The sequence below is a fragment of the Hemicordylus capensis genome, chromosome 2, assembly GCF_027244095.1.
Source record: "Hemicordylus capensis ecotype Gifberg chromosome 2, rHemCap1.1.pri, whole genome shotgun sequence".
Lineage (NCBI taxonomy): Eukaryota > Metazoa > Chordata > Lepidosauria > Squamata > Cordylidae > Hemicordylus > Hemicordylus capensis.
In genome coordinates this window covers 233,646,941-233,661,767 of record NC_069658.1, presented here as the reverse complement: position 1 = coordinate 233,661,767, position 14,827 = coordinate 233,646,941, and the positions used below count along the sequence as shown (strand labels likewise).

Sequence of the window (14,827 nt, the reverse complement as noted above, 5' to 3'; positions counted from 1 at the left end):
GGCTGAATGGGGATTTGAACTCGGGTCTCCCCGGTCTTAGTCCAGCACTCTAACCACTACACCATGCTGGTTTCCCATTGCCATCTCCTGTGCAGTATGAGATGATGCCTTTCAGCACCTTCCTAGATCGCTGCTGCCCGATATAGTACCAGCGGGGATTCGAACCGGCAGCCTTCTGCTTGTTAGTCAAGCATTTCCCTGCTGCGCCTCTTAAGGTGACAAACAAAGGCTTATAGTCATATACAATAAACTGGACTGGACTGGTCTTCCATTATTCCCAATGGGAGTAGCATCCAGAGACAGAGCTCTAATAGGGCGGACCAGGTAAGAGAACGTGAGCCGCCCAGCTCCTGAGGATCGGCTGACTCACCCCTCCCACCGAGCTCCACCCAGCTGGGCTTCATTTCCCAGCCATGTTGGTTGCCAGCAGCACATGTTTTGTTCATTCTCTTCCTTGCTTGGGACGAGAGAGAGAACGACACACCCAGCAACAAGCATGGCTGGGAAATGAGCTCTGGAGGGCTCGCCCAGGCCCCATTGGGTGTGATGTCACACACAAGGCCCTGCCCCATTGGGTGTGATGTCACACACAAGGAGGGGTGGCACGGGCCAAAGTCCCGGAAGGGCCATGAGCCCCCCAGGGCTCATTTATCTGATGCTTTGTTGCCAGCTGCATGCTTTTTTCTTTCTCTCCCTTGAGCCCTTTGCCTGGGTCCTTCAGCTGGACATTGGGGCTGGGGAGGGATGCAACCAGGCAGACAAACAGGTGCAGCTTCCCTAATTGCTGCCTAGAGATGCCCCTGATGAATTTCTGCCTGATGCATCTCAACAAGGCACAGTGCTACCCCAAAAGGCCACCTATATAACTGATCAGCCAGAAATGTAACCGTTCCCATGTCTGAAATGTGAGCAACCAACAAAAGACAGTTTTAAATTATGCATTAGAATGCATTTTTATTTCAACCAAGGAGATCAGAGTGGGTTAAATCAGTTCTCCATTTCATTTTATACTCACAACAACCCTGCAAGATTCATGAAACTTTGAGATTGTGCCTGCTTTGAGTTTCCTCCTCTGATGTTCATATGCTCTGAATCTACCCACTATACCACACTGTCAGTGGCTTCTTGATCTCAGTCAGCTCACTGGCTCAACATGTTCCTGCAGTTCACGTGTAAGGTCTATGCCGCTGACAGAAGAGACCCTGTACTTAGGAGTCTGCCATCCCTCATGCAAAGGCAGTACTACATTCTAGTTATTCACTAGCACGCTGGGAAGGACATGTTTATGAAGTGAAATATAAGGACTCTACTACCCACTTTCAATGGCCCTGTCTGAATAGCAGATGCAAGCCTCAGACTTGACTTAGAATGGCCATGTGGGCAGATCTTTGCTGGCTAAACATGAAGGTATGCGTTTGCTGATGTGACAGGATATAAGATTGCCCAAGTTGGCAATCTGAGTATTTGAATTGCTTCTACCATCTGTGGATTATTTGATGTTTCTTTAGGTGTAAGCTGGGTCTAAAACTCTTTCCACACATCAAGCATGGGTATGGTTTCTCCCGTGTATCCAGATACTCTGATGCTTATTGAAGTTTGAGCACTGTCTGTAGCTCTTGAGCACTGATATGGTTTCTCAATGGAAACCATTGGAGAAACCATATCATTGAGCATTGATATGGTTTCTCCTAATGTGGACTATTTGATGGGGAGTAAGGACTTGTCTACAACAGAAGCTTGTTCCATATTCTGAGTGTGGATATCATTTCTCCCTGTATGGATTCTTTGATGGGAATTAAAGTCTGACCTCCAGTTGAAGTTCTTTCTACACACCAGACATTGGTATGGTTTCTCCCGTGTGGATTCTCTGATGAGAAGTAAAGTTTGAGTTTTGTCTGAAGCTCTTCCCACACACCAAACATTGATATGGTTTTTCTCCTGTGTGAATTCTATTATGGGAAGTAAGACTTGAGCTCCGGCTAAAGCTCTTTTCACACACCAAGCACTTATATGGTTTCTCCCCTGTATGGATTCTCTGATGGCAAGTAAGGTGTTGCCTGTGACGGAAGCCCTTTCCACATTCTGAGCATTGATATGGTTTCTCTCTAGTGTGGATTCTTTGATGGTAAGTAAGGTCTGAGCTGTGGCTGTAGCTCTTTCCACATTCTGAGCATTGGTATGGCTTCTGCCCTGTGTGGATTCTTTGATGATATGTAAGTTCTGACTTCCGGCTGAAGCTCTTTCCACACACTACGCATTGGTGTGGTTTTTCTCCTGTGTGGATTCTATTATGGGAAGTAAGACTTGAGCTCCGGCTAAAGCTCTTTTCACACACCAAGCACTTATATGGTTTCTCCCCTGTATGGATTCTCTGATGGCAAGTAAGGTGTTGCCTGTGACGGAAGCCCTTTCCACATTCTGAGCATTGATATGGTTTCTCTCTAGTGTGGATTCTTTGATGGTAAGTAAGGTCTGAGCTGCGGCTGTAGCTCTTTCCACATTCTGAGCATTGGTATGGCTTCTGCCCTGTGTGGATTCTTTGATGATATGTAAGTTCTGACTTCCGGCTGAAGCTCTTCCCACACAATACGCATTGGTGTGGTTTTTCCCCTGTGTGGATTCTTTGATGGGAAGTAAGGACTTGTCTGCAACGGAAGCTCTTTCCACATTCTGAGCATTGATATGGTTTTTCCCCTGTATGGATTCTTTGATGAGATGTAAGGTTTGAATTCTTGCTGAAGCTCTTTCCACATTCCAAACATTGATATTGTTTCTCCCCTGTGTGGATTCTTTGATGGCAAGTAAGGTGTTGCCTCTGACGGAAGTTTCTTCCACATTCTGAGCATGTATATGGCTTCTCGCCTGTGTGTATTCTTTGATGGCAAGAAAGGTGCGAGCTCTGGCTGAAGCTCTTTCCGCACTCTAAGCATTCATATTTTTTCTCACCTACACAAATTATTTGATGAGTGCTACAATTTGAGTTGCTGGATAAGATTTTTGCACATTTAGGGAATGTATTTCTTGTGTTTCCTTTGCAATCCTCTCTTTGGACTGGAATTTCGTGGAAGTCAGAGCATTCAGAAGTTGCTAATTTCTCCAGCCACAGATATTTTACATCCGTTTTCCTTCTCTGCTTTTCACCTTCTTCCTCACTTTCCCCTCCATCACCTGTAAGAATTTTTAAAAAGCAGGACAGAGAAAAAGCAATGATTTTTAAAAATGTAAAAATGGATTTCTTAAATTTAAACCAGATTTCAAAATTTTCATAACACAATTTTTTTTAAATGAACATGGGTAAAAGATACCGTCATGGATAGTAATCATAACCTAATTATAGTCTTTTAACATACTTCTTCACATTGCATTTCTGCTCTGCAGGCAGAATACATGTATACAGACACTCAAGCCCTTACCTCTTTCTGTAAAAGTGCAAAGACAAAGAAGGTCAATGAATAAAAGATTTGGGGAGATCGATGGAGTAGAGCAAGGAGGAGGTGTCTGAATATAAGTGCAAGGGGAAAGGACAAAAGTGAAACAAAAAGTGAGCAGAACATAATCATGCAGTCCTGAAGAAACTTATTCTAAATGTACATTTCAAGGTTAAGGGTGGCCAGTTCAAGAAATATATCTTTGCTGGTGAAATTTTAAAGCAAAGTCACATCAGTAGGCTGGTGGAAGTCACTTAAACATTTGGATTCAGAGACCATGGAAGTGATAATACAGGTTTTGACAGCAGTAGCCTCTTCTGCAGGGGTAGAGATTTCCCCCCCCCACCCCTTCCTTTGGACTAATTCATTCTAAATTGAGAAATAATTTGCGAGTTGAAAAAGCAGGAAAACTTGTCTTTCTTTTCCAGATTATGGGCAAACAAGATGACAAAGGTGAAGACGACGACGAAGAAGACAACAACTGAGTTTGCTATACAACCCAATATTTTTAAGTTTCTTGTGCTCACTTGGTTGGAATTGCCTATTTATTTATTTATTTATTTATTTATTTATTTATTTATTTAAAATGTGTAGACTGCCCCCAAACTTCCGTCTGAGTGGTTTACAACAACGCAGAACAGATTTAAAATGTAAACCTTAAAACAATTTAAAACCACAGCACAGTTAAATTAAAAAGCCGGGGTGACAAAATAAATCTTCAGAAACTTTTAAAAAGCTGTCAGAGATGGCGAGGCTCTTATTTCAGCAGGGAGCGCATTCCAGAGTCTCGGGGTAGCAAGAGAGAAGGCCTGTCCCTGCTGTGTAGCCACCACACAAGCTGGCGGCAACTGCAGACGAACCTCTCCAGATGATCTCAATGGATCATCTCAATGGGCAGTTTAATTTTTTTTAATTGTACATTTATAACTAAAATAGTTATAAATTCAAAAATGTGTGCTTGTTTTCTTCGCTTTTTGTTGTTTGAATAGACAAACTTACCAGTACAATTTAGCACAGCATGACAAAAATATCTTTCAAACATCCACGATTAATTGAACTGGAGCTGGCTCACCTCCTAATGACTTCATAAGTATGCATCAGCTTTACTACTAAATAAAATGACCAAACTATCATTACTTTTTAAAATTTTATTAAAATTAATCTGAATAAAATTCAGAATAAATAATTGCTTTAAAATCTATAGTGTATATCTACCTTCTATAGTATATACCTACCTTCTAAAAATGAAACTGAATAGTGATGAATATTATACGGTTATATCAGACAACAAGAATGCGCTTTTACCAGAAAATGAAGATTAAATAGAATCTTTCTGACTAGTGACTTAAAATTATTACATTGAGCCTTTCAGAGATTTAAATTAAATCTACCCTGAACTAAAGCCTCCGGAACAGGGAAGGGAAACAAGTGAAAGAAGAACCCCAATTTTGCACTTGGCAAATATCCTCAGATAGTCCCTGGCTGTTTCTCCTGACAGATCCTGCACATGTCAAGCTGGACAGAATTTAATGGGAAATTCATGTGTGAGTTTATAGGCGCTTTCCAGATTACCTGTTACAACAGCGGTAAAATGTTGTACCTACCTATAAAGCCCTTAGCAGCTTGGGTCCAAGCTATTTGAGGGAGGCGGCTTCTTTGTCATAATCCCTGCCACCTGTTACGATCTTCTGGAGAGTTCCGGTTCCGGTTACCACTGGCTCGTTTGGTGGCGACTCAGGACCGGGCTTTCTCTGCAGCTGCCCCAGGGCTTTGGAATAAGCTTCCTGCTGAAATAAGAGCATCTCCTTCTCTGTTTGTTTTCAGGAAGAACCTCAAGACCCTCCTGTTCTCTCAGTCTTTTAATTAGAATTAATTTTAATCATTTTAAAAACTTGTTTTAATAATTTTATTATATTGTTTTTATTGTCATGTATTTTAATTTGTGACTTTTAAATGTTTTAAAAATTTCGTACAACGCCTAGAGATAGGCATATCAGGCGGTATAAAAATGTGACAAATAAATAAATAAATAAATAAAATGCTTCAGCTTGGCCGATTGCATTCAAAACGTAAATAAAGGGTTGGAGCTGTTTGTTGCGCAAAGCCACCAGCAGGCGGGCAGTCTTTTCTAGCTTGCGTAAAATTCCTACAATGGGAAAATACAGCTTTCATCTCTTCTTTTTTTTTTTGCACCACACATGCGACGTTATAGGACTGTAATGCAGCAATAAAACCCCAAAGAAGGCATTGGAAATGTGAACGGCACCTTGCTGACGGCAGAGGGACTGCGATGTCAAAACACAGGAAGTATGGAAGCACACTTAGAGGACAGGCAGTCACTCTATTATAGCGGGTAATCTGGAAAGCGTCATGGCAAGGTTGGCACTGCTAATCCAGATTCCAGAGCATGTGAGTCAGTGCAAGGAAGGAACAAGATGGGAAGGGAAGCGCTGTCATTCTGATGCTTCCTAGAAATAGCATCATTATGAGGAGAGCTGGTCTTGTGGTAGCAAGCATGACTTTTCCCCTTAGCTAAGCAGGATCTGCCCTGGTTGCATATGAATGGGAGACTTGATGTGTGAGCACTGGAAGATATTCCCATCAGGGGATGGAGCCACTCTGGGAAGAGCAGAAGGTTCCAAGTTCCCTCCCTAGCAGCATCTCCAAGATAGGAAAGAGAGAGATTCTTGCCTACAGCCTTGGAGAAGCCACTGCCAGTCTGTGAAGACAATACTGAGCTAGTTGGACCAATGGTCAGACTCGGCATATGGCAGCTTCCTATGTTCCTAATATGTTGTATCTGGATGACCCAATGCAATGACAGATGTGGGAATACTAGAACAAGTGTTACCGAACCCAATAAATCCAGGATGGGCTAAGAAATGCAACAGAAAGGGGAACATAGGAAGCTGCCTTATACCGAGTAAGACCTTTGGTCCATCTAGCTCAATATCGTCTACACCAGGGATTCTCAACTTTGGGTCCCCAGATGTTATTGGACTTCAACTCCCATAATCCCCAACCAAAGGCCACTGAGGTTGGGCATTATGGGAGTTGAAGTCCAACAACATCTGGGGACCCAATGTTGAGAATCCCTGGTCTACACTGACTAGCAACAGTTCTCCAAGGTTACAGGCTGGGATCTCTCCCAGCCCTACCTCAAGATGCTGCCAGGGATTGAACCTGGAGCCTTCTTAATGCAAGCATGCAGATGCTCTTCCACTGAGCTATGGCACCATCCCCTAATGGGAGTATTTTACAGTGCTCACATGTAGTCTCCCATTAAAATGCAAACCAAGGCAGACTTTGCTTAGCAAGGAGATAATTCATGATTGCTACAACAAGACCAGCTTTCCTATTTTAAGTTTTATTTTAAAAAAATATTTCATTAGATTTGGTTACAGGAATGCTCATACAATGTTATGGACAGCAGTTGGTTTTGGTTGGCGGGAGACCCAACAAGGATGAAGTGTATACGTTCCTGGCTGGCACACACCTCTCCCACTCAGGGGTGCCATATACATGACAACAACGTCAAGAGGGGTGGAAGGGTCCTGAATATGTGAAAGTAATTACTCTAGAAAATAGGTGTGAAGCCTTTAAAACTCCTGTCAACATCTCCCTCCTGATGAGGAATGGTCCATGGACTTCCTTCAAGTTTGGACTAAGTGTGAAGGTGAAAATGGAAAAATAGATTCCACAGAAATAGTTGAAGGTCCAAATCCCCCACTTGTATGCCAACCCCAAACCCAGAGAAGGCAAACCAAGGGACAGCCCTCACATTCTCAAGATTATGAGATCCTGGAACGGCTCTACTGTTTTCTTTAGCGTTTTTATGTGTGTCTTTGGGCATCCAAGAACCCATGTCCTCAGTGAGAGCCCTCCAATAAACTGGTGCAGACCAAGGCAAGAATAGCAGGAAAAGGGAAGGAGGAGCCTTACTCAGGGAGGTGAGATGCCTCCAGTTTTCCTCCATGATTTCTCTATGCAAAGCCCTTTGGTCTGGATCCAGCACAGCCCACTCCTCCTCTGTGAAATTCACAGACACTTCCTCCAACGTCACTGGACCCTGAAAGAAGAAGGAAAATGGTTGTCCTCAGAGCTAATGTAGCAATCCAAGAAGGCAAGAAAGGTGAGGTGGCTGGGAGTCCTACAGGGCTCTGTTGCCAGATTTGGCTTTTTAAAGCCAAATTTTGGCTTACGGCCCATTTGGCTCACGAGTATAACCCTGAGGTTCTGGCCACCGTGGTCCAGGGCCCAAAGCATCCCCAGCGGCCTTCCAAGCCTTCCCAGGGGGCGGTTCTGACAGCGTAAGCCAATGGCGAAAGGCAGATTCTTTCGGGGCCAAAACAATGTGCCAAGGACAGAGGCCCCCAGGCTGTGCCCACCTGTTCTCCTGCATTATCCCGACCCTACCTGGTTCAGGTGTACAGAGATTGTCTTCACTCCTCCACAAAGAGGAGAAGGCCCAGAATGAGAAGCCAGTGGGATTTCACCACCTGTGAAGGAGACCAAAATGGATGCCTGATCACTCAAGGAGCCTGTTCTCTTGGTTTATTATTTATAAATGCTTTTTAGAAATTAAAAAACACATGGCCAGTTAGTCAGTACAGATTCAGTCAGCCACAGCTCCAGAACTAAAACCAGACAGTATTAGAGGAGAGCTGGTCTTGTCGTAGCAAGCATGACTTGTCCCCATAGCTAAGCAGGGTCTGCCCTGGTTGCATCTGAATGGGAGACTTGATGTGTGTGAACACTGCAAGATCTTCCCCTCAGGGGATGGAGCCGCTCTGGGAAGAGCAGAAGGTTCCAAGTTCCCTCCCTGGCTTCTCCAAGATAGGGATGAGAGGGATTCCTGCCTGCAACCTTGGAGAAGCCACTGCCAGTCTATGAAGACAATACTGAGCTAGATAGACCAATGGTCTGACTCAGTATATGGCAGTTTCCTATGTTTCCTAAAAGCCAGCGGAATGAAATCATCTTCAGCTGCTACTGAAATGTTCTTCAATATGAAGTCTCAATGAAACTGCAAAAGCAGCCCACAGATTTCAGATAGATTCAGAAAAGAGACCAAGTTAAAATAGGCCCCCTTAATCAACTATGGGAAACACCTATATCGGGCAGCAGTAATATAGGAAGATGCTGAAAGGCATCATCTCATACTGTGCGGGAGATGGCAATGGTAAACCCCTCCTGTATTCTACCAAAGAAAACCACAGGGCTCTGTGGTCGCCAAGAGTTGACACCAACTCAACGGCACACCTTTACCTTGAATCCCCTCAATTCCTCTGGCCAGGGACGCTCCTATCTCTCTTAAATCTTCACAGGAAAGAGGGAGAAGTAATCAGCAGGCAGCCTCCTGAGACACAAACCTTTCAACTGCAGGTGGACAAGTTTACCCGGGACTCCTTACCCAGTAAGCTGGCATCTCCTTCACACTCCTGCATGATCCACCTGAGCAGTGGCCTCTGTCTAAGGTCCAACGGAGCCCTCTTGGCCTCGGAGAAATCAGTATCCCCTTTTGATGGATTCTGGCCCTGAAAGAACAGTGGGTGTCCATCTAGGATTGCTTTCCCCCAGATCAATTAACCCTCACTGAAAGATCTTCCCTGGGGACACTGCTCCATGTCCCATCACTTTCTAAGGTACTTGGGGCAGGGCGTTCTCCACAATGGCTGTGAGATGGTGAAACTCCAGTTCCAGGGAGATCCCTCTGCTCCAACTCTATTCACTTTCAGGCCCAAGTCAATAAATAATAATAATAATAATAATAATAATAATTCGATTTCTATACCGCCCTTCCAAGAATGGCTCAGGGCGGTTTACATAGAGAAATAATAAATAAATAAGATGGATCCCTGTCCCCAAAGGGCTCACAATCTAAAAGAAACATAAGATACACACCAGCAACAGTCACTGGAAGTACTGTGCTGGGGGTGGACAGGGCCAGATACTCTCCCCCTACTAAATAAAGAGAATCACCACGGTAAAAGGTGCCTCTTTGCCAAGTTAGCAGGGTTCAGAGGGCTTTGGGAGGTAACAGAGTTCTGGCTGATGATAGTGGTAGATCTTGAGGCTCAGTTAGCCCAGTTAGCAGGGGTAGCTAACTGACCAAAGAGGCAGCTTTTACAGTGGTGATTCTTTTATATTTAGCAGGGGGAGAGCAACTGGCCCCATCTATCCCCAGCACAGCATCCCTCCAGTGGCTGCTGCTGGTATCAACTTTATGTTTCTTTTTAGATTGTGAGCCTTTTGGGGACAGTGAGCCATCTTTAGTTACTACTGTTTTTCTATGTAAACTGCTTTGAGAACTTTTGTCGAAAAGCGGTATATCAATGTTTGTTGTAGCAATAGCTGCTGTAGTTACAGTAGTAGCTATAGCTGTCCCCTGCTAACTGAGCAAAGAGGCACCTTATAAAAGTGGTGGTTCTCCTTATTTAGCAGGGGGAGAGCAACTGGCCCTATCCGTTCAAGGACAGCATCCATCCAGTGGCTGTTCCTGGTGTCTTATGTTCCTTTTTAAGATTGAGAGCCCTTTGGGGACAGGAAGCTATTTTTAAAATTTATTTATATCTATGTAAACTGTTTTGGGAACTTTTTGTTGAAAAGCGGTATATAAATATATGTCATATATCATATATAATATATTGATTTCTACTAATATTGTAATTGTTTTAATACAGTGTGTGAATTATGGATTTTAATCAACTATTTCAGACTCAAAAGAAAGGAACTTGGGACAACACTTCCTTAAGTGCTCCTTAACCCTTCCCTAACCCGAACCCTTCCCACCCAAAATGACCCACCAGTTGGTATTTCTAGAATAGCCTCATTCACATTTTCAGTCCCTGGGAGCTACAAGGATGAAAGAGGCACACTCACCTGCTGCTCTTCCTGCTTCTTCGCCTCAGCCTGGCTCAGGAGGAAACCTTCTGCCAGGGCCACTGCCTGGGAACTGGTCTCCGCTCCGCATTCTCTGACCCAGCTCTCCATCTCTGGGGGCAGGACAGCCAGGAACTGCTCCAGGATCACCAGGTCCAAGATCTGCATCTTTGTCTGCTTTTCTGGCTTCAGCCACTGACGGCAAAGATTGTGGAGCTGGCTACAAATCTTTCTGGGCCCCTTGGCCTCCTGGTAGCACAACTGCCTGAAGCACTGACGCTGTACATCTGGGGCAGTGGTGTCCTCACCCAGCATCTTCTGCACTGTGCTCTCCCAGAATTCCTCATTGCTCCCAGTCCAGCTGGCAAAAGGGCCCCTTCCTGCTTCAGGGCCATATGAGAGTTCCTCTTCCATCTATGCTCTGTACTCCAAGGCAGCTTCCAGGAATACTAAAAGGTTTCCCTGCTCTTCTGCAAGTTTCTCTCCTAAACCAAAGACTGTCCAGGGAGGCGGGTTTGTGAAGACCTGCAAAGCCAACACATCACTTGGTCCGCAGTATTACGTGCTTGCAGCTGGAAGTATTTTTACATACAATGTAGGTGTTTCTAGCTCACGATGGAGATCTCTCCCTGCAAGAAAGTCAAATAAAGGGCAAGATTCAAGGAGAGGGGGGGGCAGAAGCATAGGGAGGCTGGTGGCGGCCCATATGCGGCAGCCACCGCAGTCACGTCCCCACCCCCCATGTCTGATGTCAGACGCAGGGGACTGAATAGCCACGCCCCCGCATCTTGCATCAGATGTGGAGGCGTGGTCTCCCTCCCAAATGGGGCCACGCGGCCCCGTTTGGAAGGGAGATCGACTGACCCTGCTGTGTTGGCAGCATGACCAGGAGTGGCACCCATCTTTAAGGCCGCCCACCCACATTTGGGACCGAAATAACACCCCCCCCAAGTCAGATGCAGGGGCCATATCTGGGGCCACACTTGTGGGGCCCTGATTGGTGGCAGCCCGGGTTCTTTGAACCCATTCGCCCAATGGTGGCTTCGCCCTGGGGGGGAGTATCCTTCACCTGACAGGCACTCGCCAAATCTTCACCCAGCATTCTGGCCACTGTCCTGTCCTTCACACTCCTCCCTTCACACCCCCTCTGAGTGGCCACCAGACCAACCGTTGGCAAGTGCAGAATAGATGACTCTCTCCAGCTGATCTCAATGGGCAGTGGGGCTCAAGGCCAAGAAGACCTCTTCTTAAATACCCAGGGCCTAAACTGTTTTGGGCTTTATAGGTTATAACCAGCACCTTGTATTTCGCCCAGAAATTTATCGGCACCCAGTGTAGCTCCTCCACATGTCTGTCATGGGTGTGTGTGTGTGAGTGTGAGTGTGATAAGTGTATGTTGAGTGGGATCTCTTGCTTTCTCTTCCCAGCCCCCCCCCCGCACTTCTCCCAATCCAGAGCTACCTTAATTGTAAGCCGCCCTGAGATTTTATATAGGGCAGTATAAAAATACGATTTGACAACAACAACAACAACAACAACAGTAGTAGTAGTAATACCACCATCACCTTCCCTGGCTTTAATCCCGATCTACTGTCTGATATCTCCATCTGAGCATTCCCAACACACACACTCCTCATATTCCTGCCTAGCACACACCCACACCAGGCACACCCCTCATGCCCTTTGCTCTCCCCAGATCACAGACCGGGTGGGACATCCCTGACAGAGCATCTGCTTACATGCAAAAGGCCTCAAGCTCACTCTCTCTAGGGCTGAGAGCGACTCCTGCCTGAAACCTTAGAGAGCTGCTGCCATTCAGTGAAGAAAGCACTGAGCCAGGTGGATCAAGGGTCTAACTCCGTATAAAGCCGCTTTCTTTCTACGTTTCCTCCAAGGGGCAGGGGCCGTGCCAGGAAATGGGTGTCATGTTATCCACTCCCTTACTCTTGCTGATAGGAACATAGGAAGCTGCCATATACTGAGTCAGACTACAGATCCATCTAGCTCAGTATTGTCTACACAGACGGGCAGCAGCTTCTCCAAGGTTGCAGGGTAGCAATCTCTCTCAGCCCTATCTTGATGCTTCCCTCGAAATCTAGACGGCTTATGAGTGTGCCCAAGAAGGAAGCAGAGCATATGCACAATTCCACACTTCTCTGGATGCTGCAGCGGCTGCCCTTCTTTTTGCATTTCGGGCCCATCTTGCAAAAAGCCCATATTTGCCTTTTTCCAGGGGGTGCCAGGGCAGAAGCTAGAGAGGATTCCCCCCCACATCATACATACATACTCTGGATCCTCCTCCCCGGCCTTGCATTGTCTTCCATTTCCCCCACAAACTTTGCACTCACCTGGTGAATGGGCTGGCTGATGCTGCAAGCAGGGGAAACAAAGATGCCTTGTGGGCGGAACATCGACCAAAGTGGAGGTAATTCTTCCAGTGTGCAGCTCCTCCCAGGACTCTCTAGGAGTCTCCACACGCTCACCTTAACCCTCTGTCTGCCTCGCCTCTCCGGGTAACTCCAGCCTCGCCTTACCAAAGCCAGAGCACAGCAGAAACTTCTGCAAACCAGGGTTTCGCTGCATGGGTTTGCTTTGCACAGCAGCACCGTTGTAGCGATGGTCTCTCTTGCCTGTCAACGAACCCTTCCCTATAGGGTTTTCTGACAGGCTAGCTTTATTCTCCCCTACCACATCAGATCTCACTACTTTCTCCTCCTCTCCCGATAAACTTCCGTGTCACGTCTTCTGAGTTTGCTCAGTTGCCCATACCTTGAAAAGACTTTTGCCCTGTACTATCAGAAACTCTTACCCTGGAACAATATCAGAAACATGAAATTTGGAATGGTTTTTTTGAGCAATGTAATTCATTATCTTTAACACATTAAAAAATTACATTGAAAAAAATTATGTTTAAGATTCAGCTATTAGAGGTATGGTTATTAAATGAAAAATTAAACTACATTGTTAAAAATTATGTTTAAGATGTTTGAAATGTCACACACACACACCCCCTAACAATGCCATTCATTCATTATCTTTAAAACATTTAAAAAATTGGTGCTTTGGGAACATGGGCAAGCCTAATCAATTGTGCCGCTTTGCTAACCGCATCTGTCCATCCCCTTATGAGCAGGTGAGGAACTGTCATTGTGTGGGATTGTAGCAGAGGCACTGCTGTTTGCATGTACAGGTCCTGAGTTCCAGTCCTCGACTCCAGTCCAGATTGCACTGCCCCAACACATTTTTGGACACAGATTCGGCTATTAGAGGTATGGTTATTCACAGCACAGGTGTTTAGTAATCTATTCTGGCCAAGGGCAGAAACCATTTCGTGCTGCGGGAACATAGGCAAGCCTAATCAAGTGTGCAGCTTTGCTAGCTAATTGCATCTGTCACGTCCCTTTATGAGCAGGTGAGGTCCCTTTATTTCTTTATTTCTTTTTACATTTTATATCCCACTCTTCCTCCAAGGAGCCCAGAGCGGTGTACTACATACTTAGGTTTCTCCTCACAACAACCCTGTGAAGTAGGTTAGGCTGAGAGAGAGTGACTGGCCCAGAGTCACCCAGCTAGTATCATGGCTGAAGGGGGATTTGAACTCGGGTCTCCCCGGTCCTAGTCTGGCACTCTAGCCACTACATCATGCTGGCTCCCACTTATGAGCAGGTGAGGTTGCAGCAGAGGCACCGCTGTTTACACACACTTGTCCTGAGTTCCAGTCCAGCACTAGGCTCCAATTAGTTTCCAGGGACCATGCTTCCACTCCTGGGTAGGGACCCAGCAGTTCCCCCTCCCCCCTCCCTTTTCAACTCCAATGGGTGCTCTTTTCTGAAGGACTATCAGCACCCTCTCTTATTCCACCAACCCCACAGATTTCAACCAGGCGGGCTTTTCTGATGGGTCCTCATCTCTGATGCACGAGGCTGTCAATTTCCCCTGTCCCTGTCAGATTTCACTACCCCAAACATTTTTTTCTTGGACACAGGTTCAGCTATTAGAGGTGTGTTTAATCACAGCACAGGTGTTTAGTAATCGGGACAGAGGCTGCAAATGTTTCGTGCTGCGGTAACATGGGCAAGCCTAGTCAACTGCGCAGCTTTGCAAACTGCATCTGTCATGTCCCCTTATGAGCAGGCAAGGAGCTCTCATTGTGTGGGGTTACAGCAGAGGTACTGCTGTTTGCACACACAGGTTCTGAGTTCCAGTCCTGCACTGGGCTCCAATCAATTTCCAGGGACCATGCTTCCACTCCTGGGCTGGGACCCAGCAGATCTCACTCCCCCCTCCCTTTTCAATTCCGATGGGTGCTCTTTTCAGAAGGAATGGCAGTGTTCAGCTCCTAATGGCATAAATATTAACCAGCAGGGGCGTAACTACCATTAGGCAAGGGGAGGCGGCTGCCTGGGGGCCCCCACGCCTCAAGGGGCCCCCCAGAGGCAAGTCACATGAGGCAAGTCACATGACTATATATTGTGAAGTGTGTGTGTGTGTGCATCAGCGAGGGGCCCATTTTAAAA

At 45.9% G+C, this 14,827-nt stretch overlaps 1 pseudogene; it reads right to left on the bottom strand.

Moving 5' to 3' along the window:
• Positions 1–942: 942 nt before the first annotated feature.
• LOC128343363 (zinc finger protein 436-like) lies at positions 943–13,017 on the bottom strand (annotated as a pseudogene).
• Positions 13,018–14,827: the final 1,810 nt, after the last annotated feature.